This window comes from Nicotiana tabacum, chromosome 2 (genome assembly GCF_000715075.1).
Source record: "Nicotiana tabacum cultivar K326 chromosome 2, ASM71507v2, whole genome shotgun sequence".
NCBI lineage: Eukaryota > Viridiplantae > Streptophyta > Magnoliopsida > Solanales > Solanaceae > Nicotiana > Nicotiana tabacum.
Window position 1 is genome coordinate 20,667,472 of NC_134081.1, and position 17,693 is coordinate 20,685,164.

At 41.1% G+C, this 17,693-nt stretch overlaps 1 non-coding gene across 1 annotated transcript; it reads right to left on the minus strand.

Annotated features, from left to right (window-relative positions):
• Positions 1-11,335: 11,335 nt before the first annotated feature.
• LOC142174121 (U6 spliceosomal RNA) lies at positions 11,336-11,439 on the minus strand. The gene has a single exon (XR_012703453.1). It is a non-coding gene; the product is annotated as a U6 spliceosomal RNA (small nuclear RNA).
• Between the last annotated feature and the right edge of the window lie 6,254 nt (positions 11,440-17,693).

Consider the following 17,693-nt stretch of genomic DNA (forward strand, 5'->3'; position numbering starts at 1 on the left):
TTGGTTTGGAGCCCTGAGGGCTCGGGTGCGTTTCGGATAGGCCACGGGATGTTTTGGACTTGGAAAAAATCTAGTTTTCTACAGATTCTAGTGTCTGGCATATCCTTCTTCGCGTTCTTGAAGGTCCTCTCGCGAACGCGAAGAGTAATCTGGTGAGACTGAAAATTCTTCTTCACGAACGCGAAGGCCTGGTCGCGAACACGAAGTGATGGGGGTTTTACCCTTCGCGAACGCGACCTGACCATCGCGAACACGAAGCAATTGGGGACCTGGGGGAGGGCTGGTCATGTTCTTCTATGCGAACGCGTTCACTGGGTCGCGAACGCGAAGGCTAGGGGGGAGTTGCCTTACGCGAACGCAAATGCCTTAGGCCGCTGTGCATCGCGATCGCAATAGGCCTCTCGCGAACGCGATGAAGGCCTGTCCAGTGACTTAAAACAGACTCCAAACACGGGTTTGAGCCATTTCATCAACATTTTGCAAGGACCAAACGGGTAGAGGCGATTTCCAAGAGTCATTTTCTTCCATAAATTTTTGGTAAGTAATTCTAACCCATTTTCTTTCAATTACCCATTACATTTCTTGAATTTTCAACCTAAAATCTAGAGTTTTCATGGTATAATTAGGGGTTAGGGTAGAAACTAGGGATTTCAGAAATTTGGGGATCTAGACCACAATTTGAGGTCGGATTCCACAACAAATTATATATTCGGGCTTGGGGGTGAATGGATGAGTGGATTTTGGTCCGAACCTCGGGTTTTGACCAAGCGGGCCTGGGGTCGACTTTTCGACTTTTTGGAGGAAAATTTGAGAAATTTAATTTATGCAATATAATTGATTCCTTTAGTAATATTTGATACAATTGAGTCATTTTTGAATAAATACGAGTGGGTTGGAGTTAAATTCCAAAGAAAAAGCTGTGATTGAGAATTAAGTGACCTTCTGAGCGAGGTAAGTCTTGTGTCTAACTTTGGCTTGAGGGAATAGGTATTGTGTGAGTATTTGTTACGTGCTTGTTGTTGAATACGTCGTTTAGTTGATGTGACGAGCATTTATACGTTATGGTCCAGTCATAGCAGGCGAGTAAAATGCCATTTCTTGCAATTTGGTAGTCTTAAATCTTACTATCCATGCTTATTGTTGTTGTTGGAATGTTGGAAGACTTGTATCCGGTTCCACCAAGGTCGATAAAATTGTAAATATTGATTCAAGGTTGAGATGTTAAATTGTGAAAGTAATCCTTTACGAAATATTGATTTCTTGTGAAACTTCTCTTTATCCGTTGTTATTGATTTTGTGAATTATGATGAAGAGTGTAAAGCACGAAGGATGATGCCATGCATAATTTATTTATATTATGAGGAAGAGAGTAAAAGCACGAAGAGTGATGCCGTGCAGTCTTATTTGTTATTTGGTGAGGCTGAGAGTAAAAGCACGAAGGGTGATGCAGTGCAGTTCTCCTTGCTGTCTTGATTGCTCAATTCGTTTAAGGATTTCCGATTTAATTATGTTCTTTCATTATTCTCACTCTTTATGTTGTATTCCCCCACTGTATGCTCCCCTCCCATTATTTCTGCATTATTGTTTTACTTATTGTTGTTGCCTCTAGCATGATTATACTGTTCAGGTTATATGTGAGTGTCTTGTCTTAGCCTCGTCACTACTTCGCCGAGGTTACGCTCGACACTTACCAGTACATGGGGTCGATTGTACTGATGCTGCACTCTGCACTTTCTGTGTAGATTTTGATACCGGCTCAGGTTGATCGAGATTTGCTACTGGTCCGCTGTCCGGAGACTCAAGGTAGATCTGTCGGCGTTCATAGACCTTGAATTCCCCGTCTATCCTTTATGTCTTACTGTTTTCTTTCGTTCAGACAGTTGTATTTTTTTCAGACTATTACTTGTTGTAAATTCTAGAATGCTCATAAATTGCGACTCCAGATCCGGGTGGTAGTAGTTAATACAGATTTATGATATTTCATATTTTTTTTATATTTCATTGTAGTTAATTAATGTTAATTACTGAATAGAAATAAGGAATTGGTAAATGATTCTCTAACGTTACCTTGACTAGCAAGTGAAATGTTAGGCGTCATCACGGTCCCGTCGGTGGGAAATTTCGGGTCGTGACAGTTGGTATCAAAGCACTAGGTTGCTTAGGTATCGCGTTTCATGAGCAAGCTTAGTAGAGCCTGGAGGATCGGTACGGAGACGTCTGTGCTTATCTTCTAGAGGCTATGAAGTTTAGGAACAAGTTTCACTTCTTTTCTTCTCTGTCGTGCGATTTTGCTTTCTCAATGCTAACTGAACTCTTCTACTCTTAATCTTTCGCAGATGGCGAGAACACGTACCACTTCCTCAGCTGAGCAGCAGTCGGAGCCTCCAGTGACAGCCCCTACGCGGGGCAGAGGTCGAGGCCGAGGCCATCCCAGAGGCCGAGGCAGGGGCAGGGCTCAGCCTAAAGCCCGAGCAGCAGCCCCAGTAGTGCAACCTCAGATAGAGCTTGATGGGGAGGTTCTAGCCCAGACTGTTCCTACCGGGCCAGCTCAGGTTCCGGAGGGGTTCATTGCTACCCCAGTACTTCAGGACGCTTTGGTCTGTTTGGTGGGACTTATGGAGAGTGTGGCCCAGACTAGCGCATTTCCCATGGCACCAGCAGTATCTCAGGCTGGAGGAGGAGCCCAGACTCCTACCTCTTCTGCTCCGGAGCAGATAGCTCCCCAGTATCAGGCTCCAGCAGCTCAGCCAATCGGATTAGTTCAGCCGGTTATTGCGGAACAAGTCGGAGATGGGCCAGCTATGTCTTCTGAGGCTTTATGGAGATTGGACAGGTTTATCAAGCTCTTTCATGTTCACTTCAGCGGTGCTTCTTCAGAGGATCCCCAGGAGTAGCTGTCACGAGGTTTTACAGAACATGGGTATAGTGGAGACCAATGGGGTCGATTTTGCTACATTTCAGATGACTGGTTCCGCCAAGAAATGGTAGAGAGATTACTTGTTGACCAAACCAGCTGGGTCTCCTGCTCTTACTTGGGACCAGTTCTCTCAGCTCTTCATAGAGAAGTTTCTGCCTATCACATTGAGAGAGGAGCGTCGCCGTCGGTTTGAGCGTCTCCCGCAGGGCGGTATGACGGTTACTCAGTATGAGACCCGTTTTGTGGATTTGGCCCATCTTGCTATTCTTCTGCTTCCCACCGAGAGAGAGGGGTGAGGAGGTTTATTGATGGACTTGCTCAGCCTATCAGATTGCAGATGGCTAAGGAGACTGGGAGTGAGATATCTTTTCAGGCGGCTACTAATGTCGCCAGACGAGTCGAAATGGTTCTTACTCAGGGAGGTCAGGGGTGTGATAAGAGACCTCGTCATTCCGGTGAGTTCAACGGTGCCTCACCTAGAGGCAGGAGTACTTTTGGTAGAGGCCATCCTCCCAGGCCGTTACATTCAGCGCTTCAGGTATCTCATGGTGCCTCAGGTGGTTGTGGCCCTCAGATGCATTATTCCGACCAGCTAGCCTACAGTGCATCACAAGCTCCTATTAGTACACCTCCACTCCAGAGTTATCAGGGTGGTTATTCAGGTCGACAGGGTCAGTTTCAGGGTCAGCAGTCACAACAGCCGAAGTTATGTTATACTTTTGGTGATTCGGGGCACATTGCTAGATTTTTCCCTCGGGCAACAGGCAGCTCACAGCATCAGAGTTCTCGTGCCATAGTTCCGGCACCAGTTGCTGCAGCACCTGCTCAGCCAGCTAGAGGTAGGGGTCAGGCAGCCAGAGGTAGAGGCCAGATTGTTAGAGGTGGAGGTAAGGCCGTTAGTGGTAAAGACCAACTAGCTAGAGGTCGTCCCAGGGACGTAGTTCAGGGTGGTGTGGCCCAGCCCCGGTGTTATGCTTTCCCAGCCGGGCCTAAGGCTGATTCATCTGATGATGTTATCACAAGTACTGTTTCAGTTTGCAGTAGAGATGCTTAAGTTCTATTTGATCCGGGATCTACTTACTCCTATGTGTCATCCTATTTTGCTTCCTATTTGGTTGTGCCCCATGATTCTTTGAGTGCTCCTATGTATGTGTCCACACCAGTGGGAGATGATATTGTTGTAGATCATGTTTATCGTTTGTGTGTGGTCACCCTTGGGAGTCTTGAGACTCGAGTAGATCTCCGACTTCTCGACATGGTTGATTTTGATGTCATACTGGGTATGGATTGGCTGTCACCTTACCATGCTATATTAGATTTTCATGCCAAGACGGTGACCTTAGCCGTGCAGGGGATGCCTCGATTAGAGTGGAGAGGGAATCTTGGCATTCTGCCAGCAGGGTTATCTCTTATGTGAAGGCTCGGCATATGGTCGAGAAGGGGTGTCTAGCTTATTTGGGTTATGTCCGCGATTCCAGTGCGGAGGTTCCTTCCATAGATTCGGTGCCATTTGTTCGTGAGTTTCCAGAGGTGTTTCCTGCAGACCTGCCGGGGATGCCACCCGACAGGAATATTGATTTCTGCATTGATTTGGCTCCGGGCACTCAGCCTGTTTCCATTCCGCCATATCGCATGGCCCCGCCAGAGTTGAAAGAATTGAAGGAGCAGTTGCAAGATTTGCTTGATAAGGGCTTCATTCGACCTAGTGTCTCGCCCTAGGGTGCACCTATGTAGTTTGTGAAGAAGAAAGATGGATCGATGAGGATGTGTATAGATTATCGGCAGTTGAACAAAGTCACCCCCAAGAACAAATATCCATTGTCGAGGATTGATGATTTATTTGATCAGCTTCAGGGTGCCAAGGTGTTTTCAAATATTGATTTGAGATCTGGCTACCATCAGTTGAGGATTAGGGCATCCAATGTTCCTAAGACAGCTTTTCAAAGGTATGGGTATTATGAGTTTCTAGTGATGTCATTTGGGCTGACAAATGCCCCAGCAGCATTCATGGATTTGATGAACCAGGTGTTCAAACCCTACTTGGATTCCTTTGTGGTTGTATTTATTGATGATATCTTGATCTACTCCCACAGTCAAGAGGAGCATGAGCAGCATCTTCGGATCATTCTTCAGACTCTGAAAGACAGTCAGTTATATGCTAAGTTCTCAAAATGCGAGTTTTGGTTGAGTTCAGTTGCTTTCTTGGGTCACGTTGTATCAGCAGAGGGTATTCAGGTGGATCCCAAGAAGATTGAGGCAGTCCAAAATTGGCCTAGACCCATATCAGCTACAGAGATCCGTAGTTTCCTGGGTTTGGCGGGCTATTACCGTCGATTTGTGGAGTGGTTTTCATCCATAGCAGCCCCGTTGACCAGATTGACCCAGAAGGGTGCCCCATTCTGGTGGTCAGACGAGTGTGAAGCAAGCTTTCAGAAGCTAAAGACAGCTTTGACTACGGCACTAGTATTGGTGTTACCCACAGGTTCAGGATCTTATACAGTATATTATGATGCATCTCGTATTGGTCTGGGTGCGGTATTGATGCAGGGTGGCAAGGTTATTGCATATGCTTTACGGCAGCTGAAGGTTCACGAGAAGAATTACCCTGTTCATGATCTAGAGCTGGCATCCATTGTTCACACGCTGAAGATTTGGAGGCACTATCTTTACGGCATGCCATGTGAGGTATTCACTGATCATCAGAGCTTGCAGTATTTGTTCAAGCAGAAGGAACTCAATTTGAGGCAGAGGAGGTGGCTGGAGCTATTGAAAGACTATGATATCACCATATTGTATCATCCCGGGAAGGCCAATGTGGTGGCCGATGCTTTAAGTAGAAAGTCAGTCAGTATGGTTAGCCTTGAATATATTCCAGTTGGTGAAAGACCGCTTGCATTGGATGTTCAGGACTTGGCCAACCAGTTCGTGAGATTAGATGTTTCTGATCCCAGCCGTGTTCTAGCTTGTACAGTTGCTCGGTCTTCTTTATTTGAGCGCATTAGAGATCGGCAGGATGATGATCCTCATTTACTTGTCCTTAGAGACATAGTGCGGCACGGTGGTGCCAAGCAGGTTACTGTTGGAGATGATGGAGTTTTGAGGATGCAGGGTCATATTTGTGTGCCTAATGTGGATGGACTTCGTGAGTTAATCCTTGAGGAGTCCCACAGTTCTTGGTATTCTATTCATCCGGGCGCCTCCAAGATGTATCAAGATTTGAGGCAGCATTATTAGTTGAGGCAAATGAAGAAGGACATAGTTGCCTATGTAGCTCGGTGCCTAAATTGCCAGCAGGTAAAGTGTGAGCATCAGAGACCTGGTGGTTTACTTAAGAGGTTAGATATTCCTAAGTGGAAGTGGAATCGTATCACTACGGACTTTGTTGTTGGACTCCCACGGACTCAGAGGAAGTTCGATGCAGTTTGGGTCATTGTGGACAGGCTGACTAAGTCGGCGCATTTCATTCCTATGGCAGTTACCTATTCCTCGGAGTAGTTGGCAGAGATTTATATTCGTGAGATCGTCCGTCTTCACGGTGTGCCCGTGTCTATCATTTGTGATCGAGGTACGCAGTTTACCTCACACTTTTGGAGGGCAGTTCAGTGTGAGTTGGGTACGCGGGTTGAGTTGAGCACAGCATTTCATCCTCAGATGAACGGGCAGTCCGAGCGTACTATTCAGATCTTGGAGGATATGCTCCGCGCCTGTGTTATTGACTTTGGAGGTTCTTGGGATCAGTTTTTGCCATTAGCGGAGTTTGCCTACAATAACAGCTACCAGTCGAACATTCAGATGGCTCCCTATGAGGCATTATATGGTAGATAGTGTAGGTCGCCAGTTGGGTGGTTCGAGCCGGGGGAGGCTTGGTTATTGGGTACAGATTTAGTTCAGGAGGCCTTGGACAAGGTCAAGATTATACAGGATCGACTTCGTACAGCTCAGTCCAGGCAAAAGAGTTATGCTAACCGTAAAATTCGTGATATTGCATTCATGGTTTGAGAGAGAATATTGCTTCAGGTATCTCCCATGAAGGGTGTTATGAGATTTGGGAAGAAGGGCAAGTTGAACCCTAGGTATATCGGGCCATTTGAGATCCTCGAGAGAGTGAGGGAGGTAGCTTATAAACTTGCGTTGCCTCCAGGGTTATCCTCAGTTCATCCGGTATTCCATGTGTATATGCTCTGGAAATATCATGGTGACCCGTCCCACGTGTTAGATTTTAGCTCTGTCCAGTTGGACAAGGATTTGACTTAGGAGGAGGAGCCGGTGGCCATTCTAGACCGGCAGGTTCGTTAGTTGAGTCCCTTCAGTTCGAGTGCAGTGGAGAGCTCAGCCTATTGAGGCAGCTACTTGGGAGTCCGAGTCCAATATGCGGAGTAGATATCCCCACCTTTTCACCAGCCCAGGTATTTTTCTATGTCCGTTCGAGGACGAACAGTTATTTTAGAGGTGGAGAATGTGATGACCCAAAAGGTCATCTTATGTTTTAGAACTCGAATCTGTGCTCTTAAGCCTTAAAAATCTCATTTTTACCCTTTTCTATTTGCGTGCGCAGTCTGGGCAGGTTTTCAGAAAGCTTTTATGTTGAAAACTAATAAAAATAAGAATTGTTGCCTTAAAAGTTGATTTTAGTTGACTTCGATCAACATTTTTGGTAAACGGACCTGGATCCGTGCTTTGACAATCCCGGTAGGTCCTTATCAAATTATGGGACCTGGGAGTATGTCCGGAATCGAATTCTGAGGTCCCTAGCTCAAGTTACGAATTTTTTAGGAAAATTAAAAGTCTGAAAATTAATTATTTCTAAGAATTTATTGATGCATGGAATTGTTGGTATAGGGTCCATATTTTGGTTCTGAGCCCTGTACAGTTTCATTATGATATTTAAGACTTGTCTGTGAAATTTGGTGAGAAACGGAGTTTGATTTGACGTGATTCGGACGTCCAGTTGAGAAGATAGGACTTTTAAAGTGTTCTTGAGAATTTCATTTGATTTGGTGCTAAATATGTAGTTCTAGATGTTGTTTTGGTGATTTGATCACGCGAGCAAGTTCGTATGATGTTTTTAGACTTGTGTACATGTTTGGTTTGGAGCCCCGAGGGCTCGGGTGAGTTTCGGATAGGCCACGGGATGTTTTGGACTTGGGAAAAATCTGGTTTTCTGCAGATTCTGCTGTCTGGCATATCCTTCTTCGCGTTCGCGAAGGTCCTCTCGCGAACGCGAAGAGTAATCTGGTGTGACTGAAAATTCTTCTTCGCGAACGCGAAGTGATGGGGGGTTTACCCTTCGCGAACGCGACCTAACCATCGCGAACGCGAAGTCCTTGGGGACCTGGGGGAGGGTTGGTCACGTTCTTCTACTCGAACGCGTCCACTGGGTCGCGAACGCGAAGGCTAGGGGGAGTTGCCTTACGCGAATGCGAAGGAATACTCGCGAACGTGAAGGCCTTAGGCCGCTGTGTATGGCGATCGCGATAGGCCTCTCGCGAATGCGATGAAAGCCTGTCCAGTGACTTAAAACAGACTCCAAATACGGGTTTGAGCCATTTCTTCAACATTTTGCAAGAACCAAACGGGTAGAGGCGATTTCCAAGATTCATTTTCTTCGCCAAATTGTTGGTAAGTGATTCTAAACCATTTTCTTTCAATTACCCATTACATTTCTTGAATTTTCAACCTAAAATCTAGAGTATTCATGGTATAATTTGGGGTTAGGGTAGAAACTAGGAATTTCGGAAATTTGGGGATTTAGACCATAATTTGAGGTCGGATTCCACAACAAATTATATATTCGAGTTCGGGGGTGAATGGGTGAGTGAATTTTGGTCTAAACCTCAGGTTTTGACCAAGCGGGTCCGGGGTCGATTTTTCGACTTTTTGGAGGAAAATTTGGGAAATTTAATTTATGCAATATAATTGATTCTTTTAGCAATATTTGATACTATTGAGTCATTATTGAATAGATATGAGTGGGTTGGTGGTAAATTCCAAAGGAAAAGCTATGATTGAGAATTAAGTGGCCTTCGGAGCGAGGTAAGTGTTGTGTCTAACTTTGGCTTGAGGGAATAGGTATTGTGTGAGTATTTGCTACGTGCTTGTTGTTGAATACGACGTATAGTTGAGGTGACGAGCATCTATACGTTGTGGTCGAGTCATAGCATGCCCATTGAAATTCCATTTCTTGCAATTTTTGTAGTCTTAAATCTTACTATCCATGCTTATTGTTGTTGTTGGAATGTTGGAAGAGTTGTATCCGGTTTCACCAAGGTCGATAAAATTATAAATATTGATTCGAGGTTGAGATGTTAAATTGTGAAAGTAATCATTTACGAAATATTGATTTCTTGTGAAACTTCTCTTTATCCGTTGTTATTGATTTTGTGAATTGTGATGAAGAGTGTAAAGCACGAAGGGTGATGCCGTGTATAATTTAATTATATTGTGAGAAAGAGTATAAAACACGAAGGGTGATGCCGTGCATAATTTAATTATATTGTGAGGAAGAGTGTAAAGCACGAAGGGTAATGTCGTGCATAATTTAATTATATTGTGAGGAAGAGTGTAAAACACGAAAGGTGATGCCGTGCATAATTTATTTATATTGTAAGGAAGAGAGTAAAAGCACGAAGGGTGATGTCGTGCAGTCTTATTTGTTATTTGGTGAGGCTGAGAGTAAAACCACGAATGGTGATGTCGTGCAGTTCTCTTTGCTATCTTGATTGCTCAATTCATTTAAGGATTTCCGATTTAATTATGTCCTTTCATTATTTTCACTCTTTATGCTGTATTCCCCCACTGTATGCTCCCCTCCCGTTATTTCTGCATTATTGTTTTACTTATTGTTGTTGCCTCTAGCATGATTAAACTGTTCAGGTTATATGTGAGTGTCTTGTCTTAGCCTCGTCACTACTTCCTTGAGGTTAGGTTCGACACTTACCAGTACATGGGATCGATTATATCGATGTTGCACTCTGCACTTTGTGTGCAGATTTTGATACCGGCTCAGGTTGATCGAGATTTGCTACTAGTCCGATGTCCGGAGACTCAAGGTAGATCTGTCGGCGTTCACAGACCTTGAAGTCCCCGTCTATCCTTTATATCTTACTGTTTTCTTTCGTTCAGACAGTTGCATTTCTTTCAGACTATTACTTGTTGTAAATTCTAGAATGCTCGTGTATTGCGACTCCAGATCCGGGTGGTAGTAGTTAATACAGATTTATGATATTCCGCATTTTTTTTATATTTCATTGTAGTTAATTAATGTTATTACTGAATGGAAATAAGGAATTGGTAAATGATTCTCTAATGTTGGCTTGCCTAGCAAGTGAAATGTTAGGCGCCATCACGGTCCCGTCGGTGAGAAATTTCGGGTCGTGACACGAGCCCTCGGGGTTCCAAACCAAACATGCACCCAAGTCCTAAAACATTATACGAACTTGCTCGCGCGATCAAATCGCCAAAATAATACTTAGAACTACGAATCGGACACCAAATCAAAGGAAGTTTTCAAGAAAACTTTAAAACTTATATTTTTACAAGCGGACGTTCAAATCACGCCAAATCAACTCCGATTCTCACCAAATTTGGCAGTCACGTCATATATATTATAGTGGACCTATACCGGAATCCGGAACCAAAATACGGACCCGAGGTTAATAAATCCAACATCAGTAATTTCTTAGAAATCATTAAGCTTTCAAGCTTTTAATTTTTTATCAAAATTCCATATCTCGGGCTAGGGACCTCGGAATTCAATTTCGGGCATACGCCCAAGTTCCAAATCACGATACGGACCTACCGAAATTGTCAAAATACTGATCCGGGTTCGTTTGCTCAAAATATTGACCAAAGTCAACCTAGTTGAGTTTTAAAACTCTATTTCACCTTTTAATCTATTTTTCACATAAAAACTTTCCGGAAAATTGTACGAACAACGCACGCAAGTCGAAGAATAATAAATGGTATTTTTCGAGGTCTTAGAACACATAATTATTTATGAAATTTAAAGATGACATTTTGGGTCATCACAGATACTATATACTAGTGTGTGCATTTAGGAGCAACAAGAATTTCAAGTCAAAATTTTAATTTATGTTTTTGTTCATCAATATTGAAGAAATAAATTTATAAGAATTATCCAAAGTCGCCATTCATATATCTTTTGGTAGTAAAACTATGTTAAAAGAAAAAACTAAAGCTTCTAAAAGAAAATTTGATTAGAAACACTTGTAAAAGACATCTCTACCACTCTGTTAAGATAGCTTGCACGATCCGTCTCGTAAATTTTGGCTAATTGTGTTGCAATATTGTGATATCCTAGGTAAATCCCACATAGACAAGTGTATTTCAAAGTCGTGTATGCCTAAGTCCAAAACGGACAACATCACTAGCGAGTTCAAATGTAACGTATGAATTTGGATATTTTTGGACTATTTCTCGATTTGTGCGTGTTATCCTTGCATATGGGCCATGCTTATCTTTTCTATATCGTTCCAATTTTATCAGATGTCCCCGAAGGATATCGACCCAATGGTATCATGGCTCTAATACAATATATAACATTTCAGTGGGGGATTTGTATCTATACCCAGTTTTTGGGTCACATTTTTACTTATACCCGCTTTGCAAACAAAATTGCAAGCGTACCCACATTTCGGGTAACTTCAGACATACGGGCCTAAAGTAGCAAAAAGTTATGTCTGAAGTTTGAACTTCAGAATGTTTTGCCTTAAGTGTAGCCTTATCAAAGCAAAACTTCAGATATTTTTGCCTGAAGTTTGGCCTGACTTGCAAAGGCAATCACGCAAACTTCAGTTCATAGTGCAATGGAAAACTTCGGTTCAATAAAACTACAGCATGTTTTGGCTGAAGTTTTTGTTTTGTAATTGTTGAACTTCAGCATTCTAGGAGCTGAAGTTTTGTTTTGTAATTACTGAATTTCAGCATTCTAGGAGCTGAAGTTTTGTTTTGTAATTGCTGAACTTCAGCATTCTAGGAGCTGAAGTTTTATTTTGTATTTGCTGAATTTCAGCATTCTAGGAGCTAAAGTTTTTATTTTATATTTGCTAAACTTCAGTAGTCTTAGAGCTGAAGTTGTGTTCGCCTTTCTTTGAAGTTAGATGGCTTTAAAATATAACTTAAGCCAAATTGTGCTGAAGTTTTAATTGATTTTTTTGGTAATGTTCTGAAATTATTTTTCCTATCTTTTATTTTTCAGATCTGCAGCCTTTTTCTGTCGTTTTTCCTGCGGATGATATCATAAAGCAGTAAGCTAATTCCAAGAGATCGCGAGAGCAACTATTGTATATAATAAATTTCACATGCATGTGCCATTTTTGTGGCAGGTAACTTGGAAGAGAGGACATGTAGTAGTCAGTTGCTGTTGTATGTTTAAGAATGATGGATCAGGGAAAGACACAAATCACACCTACTTTAACCAGCTTGTGGAGTTTTATTTACTCGTCCTTCAACATAGAATATGGTAGTTGATATGATTTAATAAAATTTTTACAGATTCAATCAATAATACTTATACAAAGTCTCATGTGTTTGAGAGAGAAAAGAAGAAGAGGAGGAAGAAGAGTAAGCATCTGAAATTGTCTAAATTAGGGTATAGGTTAAAGAATTTTAAAAATATGGGTATAGGTTAAATGGGGGCGACCAAATAGGGCGCCCCGTGCAATTATTACTATTTCAGTCCATTAGTAATATTGTCTGTTTTGGACCCAGATCCGTACGACTTTAAAATGTGTAACTAAGGTCTAAGATTTGTTTACTTATATATCCAGTATCTTTCTCGTATTATTGTCACAAATATTTCCTTTCAGATTTACCATTGTCTAATTTACACTCTATTTCTTTCAAAACATTTACACTCAAAATCAAGTTCCATAGAATACAAATATGATTCTCAAAATATTAGTCAATTGAAATTGAATTTACGTTTTCGACTATGTATAATGTAACTTTTTTAAAGTTTTAGTTTACTGCATTTGACCATTATATAAAGCTTATCGAGATTGAGATAAGTTTTCTTAAAAGTACTGTTTCATACAAAAATGCACACGTTTTTTGCTAGGATCAGAAGCTTTATAGATAAAAAAGAATTCTGAACCGCAATAGAAAAGGACAACATGATTGTGAATTATAGTGTTTGTTTATTCAACTGACCAATCAAATCAATTGGGCTTCGTTTCGGATATTTAGTAATATATGTCTCTCTTTTTGTCTTCACTATTTATATCTTTCATTCCACTGTTTTCCAACTCGATGAAAGTAAACCATGAAATGTGTGATACATGTATGAGAGTACTTTTGAGAAGGATTTTTCCTCTAAATAAAAGTACTTTTAATTAAAATAGAATTTAAAGAGGTTCATTACAAAAGGAAGTGAAGGTGCAAGTTCAAATCCATCATAGTCTTTGCAAAAATTTAATAAAGCAAAGAAAGGGAAAGTTTTCTGTGATGACCCAAAAGGTCATCTTATGTTTTAGAACTTGAATCTGCGCTCTTAAGCCTCAAAGATCTCATTTTTACCCTCCTCGATTTGCGTGCGCAGTCCGGGCAGGTTTTCGGAAAGCTTTTATGTTGAAAACTAATGAAAATAAGAATTTTTGCCTTAAAAGTTAATTTTAGTTGATTTCGGTCAATAATTTTGGTAAACGGGCCCGGATCCGTACTTTGACGGTCTCGGTAGGTCCGTATCGAATTATGGGACCTGGGCGTATGCCCGAAATCGAATTCGGAGGTCCCTAGCTCAAGTTACGAATTTTTGAGAAAAATTAAAAGTTTGAAAATTTATTTGTTTCTAAGAATTTATTGATGCATGGCATTGTTGGTATCGGGTCCGTATATTGGTTCCGGAGTCCTGTACAGTTTCATTATGATATTTAAGACTTGTCTGTGAAATTTTGTGAGAAACGGAGTTGATTTGACGTGATTCGGAAGTCCAGGTGAGAAGATGGGACTTTTAAAGTGTTCTTGAGAATTTCATTTGATTTGGTGCTAATTTTGTAGTTCTAGGTGTTGTTTTAGCGATTTGATCACGCGAGCAAGTTCGTATGATATTTTTAGACTTGTGTGCATATTTGGTTTGGAGCCCCGAGGGCTCGGGGTGAGTTTCGGATAGGCCACGGGATATTTTGGACTTGAAAAAAATCTGGTTTTCTGCAGATTCTGATGTATGGCATATCCTTCTTCGCGTTCGCGAAGGTCCTCTCGCGAACGCGAAGAGTAATCTGGTGAGATTGAAAATTCTTCTTCACGAACGCAAAAGCCTGGTCGCGAACGCGAAGTGATGGGGGATTTACCCTTCGCGAACGCGACCTGACCATAGCGAACGCGAAGCACTTGGGGACCTGGGGGAGGGTTGGTCATGCTCTTCTATGCGAACGCGTCCACTGGGTCCCGAACGCGAAGGCTAGGGGGAGTTGCCTTACGTGAACGCGAAGGAATACTCGCGAACGCGAAGGCCTTAGGCCGCTGTGCATCGCGATCGCGACAGGCCTCTCGCGAACGAGATGAAGGCCTGTCCAGTGACTTAAAACAGACTCCAAACACGGGTTTGAGCCATTTCTTCAATATTTTGCAAGAACCAAACGGGTAGAGGCGATTTTCAAGAGTCATTTTCTTCGCCAAATTATTGGTAAGTGATTCTAAACCATTTTCTTTCAATTACCCATTACATTTCTTGAATTTTCAACCTAAAATCTAGAGTTTTTATGGTATAATTAGGGGTTAGGGTAGAAACTAGAGATTTCGGAAATTTGGGGATTTAGACCACAATTTGAGGTCGGATTCCACAACAAATTATATATTTGGGCTCAGGGGTGAATAGGTGAGTGAAATTTGGTCCGAACCTCGGGTTTTGACCAAGCGGGCCCGGGGTCGATTTTTCGACTTTTTGGAGAAAAAATTGGGAAATTTAATTTATGCAATATAATTGATTCTTTTAGCAATATTTGATACTATTGAGTCATTTTTGAATAGATACGAGTTGGTTGGAGGTAAATTCCAAAGGAAAAGCTGTGATTGAGAATTAAGTGGCCTTCGGAGCGAGGTAAGTGTTGTGTCTAACTTTGGTATGAGGGAATAGGTATTGTGTGAGTATTTGCTACGTGCTTGTTGTTGAATACGACGTATAGTTGAGGTGACGAGCATCTATACGTTGTGGTCGAGTCATAGCATGCCCATTTCTTGCAATTTTGTAGTCTTAAATCTTGCTATCCATGCTTATTGTTGTTGTTGGAATGTTGGAAGACTTGTATCTGGTTCCACCAAGGTCGGTAAAATTATAAATATTGATTCGAAGTTAAGATGTTAAATTGTGAAAGTAATCATTTACGAAATATTGATTTCTTGTGAAACTTCTCTTTATCCGTTGTTATTGATTTTGTGAATTGTGATGAAGAGTGTAAAGCACGAAGGGTGATGCCGTGTATAATTTAATTATATTGTGAGAAAGAGTGTAAAACACGAAGGGTGATGCCGTGCATAATTTAATTATATTGTGAGGAAGAGTGTAAAGCATGAAGGGTGATGCCGTGCATAATTTAATTATATTGTGAGGAAGAGTGTAAAGCACGAAGGGTGATGCTGTGCATAATTTAATTATATTGTGAGGAAGAGTGTAAAGCATGAAGGGTGATGCCGTGCATAATTTATTTATATTGTGAGGAAGAGAGTAAAAGCACGAAGGGTGATGCCGTGCAGTCTTATTTGTTATTTGGTGAGGCTGAGAGTAAAAGCATGAAGGGTGATGCCATGCAGTTCTCCTTGCTGTCTTGATTGCTCAATTCGTTTAAGAATTTCGATTTAATTATATCCTTTCATTATTCTCACTCCTTATGTTGTATTCCCCCATTGTATGCTCCCCTCCCATTATTTCTGCATTATTGTTTTACTTATTGTTGTTGCCTCTAGTATGATTATACTGTTCAGGTTATATGTGGGTGTCTTGTCTTAGCCTCGTCACTACTTCGCCGAGGTTAGGTTCGACACTTACCAGTATATGGGGGCGTTTGTACTGATGCTGCACTCTGCACTTTCTGTGCAGATTTTGATACCGGCTCAGGTTGATCGAGATTTGCTACTGGTCCGCTGTCCGGAGACTCAAGGTAGATCTGTCGGCGTTCACAGACCTTGAAGTCCCCGTCTATCCTTTATGTCTTACTGTTTTCTTTCGTTCAGACAGTTGTATTTCTTTCAGACTATTACTTGTTGTAAATTCTAGAATGCTCGTGAATTGCGACTCCAGATCCGGGTGATAGTAGTTAATACAGATTTATGATATTTCGTATTTTTTTTATATTTTATTGTAGTTAATTAATGTTAATTACTGAATAAAAATAAGAAATTGGTAAATGATTCTCTAACGTTGGCTTGCCTAGCAAATGAAATATTAGGCGCCATAACGGTCCCGTCGGTGGAAAATTTCGGATCGTGACAGTTTCAAAAGACATCTTTTAATCTAGCCGGATAAGTGAGGCCCAAGTTCTCACATGGCTAGCTAGAACATGTGCTACCATATTTACAATGATTTAATAAATGTGAATAAAATACTAATAATGAGATGAAGGTAGTCAATACCTGCAAATCTGTTTCCACTATCTATGGATATAAATTCTTAGTAAAAGCCAACTCTAACCCTTTCAAGAGAGCAATTAAATCCAAATTATACAAAGGCAGAACAATCATCTCTATATTGCAACCTACTAATGTCCTAGTCCTTAGTGGATGGCAAATTCATTGTTGGTGGTAATTAAGCAAAGTTCAAATACTTAACTTTAAACTATTTAAAATATAAGAATTCCACAAAAGAGTTTGAAAAATTCACTCTTTTGTGTGTTTTATCATTTCCATGATCAATTTTACATTTTCCCACACTTTCTTTATGTGAAATATAGTTGAATAATTTCTTGTTTGCATAGTATTATGACTTCAGTACAATAAATTTAAAATTGAATTATTACCCGTGAAATTTATTTTATTCTAAAATTAGGCAATTATCTTGAATTTGGACAACTTGCTTGAAAGACTTTGAAAATAAAGAGTCCATATTTAGCATAATATAAATGAGGATTATCATAATGTGACAGATGATGGGCAACTTAAGTAAAGCATTCATTCTCTATATGTTTAGAATCTTATTAATTGTATATAAGATCATCAGCCTCCTTAATTAGGACAATTTTAGAATTTTTTATTTGAGCATTTGCATATATCATTTCTATGGGATCTTAAACGGGATACAAAATTAAATGAATTTTGTTGACTCATGGAAAAATAATTAAGATGTTGACTATTACAATGGAGGCAAAATTAGAATATCACAACCCCATATTAAAAAGAAATCTGATTTTAAAGTTTGCAATAGGTAAAAAACATTAATAGTAGAGTGTTGTGAGCCCGAGAGACAGGAGAGATTGATGACTGAGTGAGGCCGAGGGCCTGTTTGTGAGTGATATTTATGGGATCGGGCCCACAACAGGCTTATTTGATTCATGCCATGGTTGGCTAATTATAGCGCTTGAGCTGGATCTGCCCCTCCGGAGTCTGCACACCCACAGTGAGTGCAGTTGCTATTGATTCATGATGTTTGATTTGGGTTGGATCTCCCCTGAGGTGGATCTGCCCTGTACAGTGCCGAGTAAGAATTGAGACAGTCAGGTTGAGTACTCTGAGAGTGTGAGTATGTGAGACTTTCATTGTGTTGTATCACATACGACATGCATATTGGCATGTAGATATAGAGATGTCATATTCCTCGTATCATTCT